Below are 1,313 nucleotides of genomic sequence, written 5' to 3' on the forward strand. Positions count from 1 at the left end.
CCGCATGCCCACTATACGCCCTCGCTCAAAGTCCGTCAACTGCACATACGGTTCACGTCCACGCTGTCGCGGCATGCTACCAGTGTTAAAGACTGCGATGGAGCTCCGTATGCCACGGCAAACTGGCTGACACTGACGGCGGCGGTGCACAAATGCTGCGCAGCTAGCGCCATTCGACGGCCAACACCGCGGTTCCTGGTGTGTCCGCTGTGCCGTGCGTGTGATCATTGCTTGTACAGCCCTCTCGCAGTGTCCGGAGCAAGTATGGTGGGTCTGACACACCGGTGTCAATGTGTTCTTTTTTCCATTTCCAGGAGTGTATGAAGGTAGTATCTGTTCACGGGGAGAGTGCAAGGGGTAAGTCCCTGCAGGCGCAGTATCCTCTGTGCCCTCGGTGGCTCAGACGGATTGAGTGTCTGCCATGTAAGCAGGAGATCCCGGGTTCGAGTCCCGGTCGGGGCGCACATTTTCAACATGTCCCCAATGATGTATATCAACGCCTGTTTGCAGCGAGGGTGTCGATTTAAAATGTTAACAGTTATTGAAAAAAACTAAGCGTCTACGTTACGTAAATTTAGTAACTACAGTAGAACGATTTAAAGAACTAACAATAGTGATCTCGAATTTCGCTCTATTCTAAGAAAGCAACAACTTCTATTAATACTTATAAACCACAACTAATACCAGTACCACAAAACTTCACACAATTTACTGTCTAAAATCAAAAATTCAAGCGTCCACTGGAACACCCAACGAAACTATACACAGTGAGTAGAAATTTTTAGTGAAATGTTTAGCAAGCAACACCGGCTGAAAACAACCGTATTAAATTTACTAAATGACTACAACGCTCGAACAACTTTATAAAACACAGTGAGCGAAAATTTCCGAAAGTTTATGAAATCGTTATTTCACGAGAAACAGTATGAGACACCGTTGAAAACTACTAAATTTAACAACCGAATATCGCCCAAAAAGAACTTTGTCAGTACTTAGCAGCAGATCCGCTACAGCTGCAACTGCACGGCGCGAAAATGTTGCGAATTTCATTCCGGGTCATGCACCCAATTACCGGCAGTTAAACGCGTTTCTTGAAGAAATTGATTATGAATTCTGTGACTCGCCTTATCGTACTGCCGTGAGATGGCTCAGCTGCGATGAAGTTCTGTTTACTTTTCACGAGCTCCGAAACGAAATGGATGTTTTTCTCAGTGAAAAAGATAGAGATGATCCTGTCAGGCTGTCAATGTTACCTTTTTTGGTCGACAATTCATTCCACACGATCTCTATAGAATCAACAAAGGATTTAATAG

At 44.9% G+C, this 1,313-nt stretch overlaps 1 non-coding gene across 1 annotated transcript; it reads left to right on the top strand.

The window, feature by feature from the left end:
* Positions 1 to 387: 387 nt before the first annotated feature.
* Positions 388 to 462, top strand: Trnat-ugu. The gene has a single exon. It is a non-coding gene; the product is annotated as a tRNA-Thr (tRNA).
* Positions 463 to 1,313: the final 851 nt, after the last annotated feature.

This window comes from Schistocerca americana, chromosome 6 (genome assembly GCF_021461395.2).
Source record: "Schistocerca americana isolate TAMUIC-IGC-003095 chromosome 6, iqSchAmer2.1, whole genome shotgun sequence".
In the NCBI taxonomy this organism is placed as follows: Eukaryota; Metazoa; Arthropoda; class Insecta; order Orthoptera; family Acrididae; genus Schistocerca; species Schistocerca americana.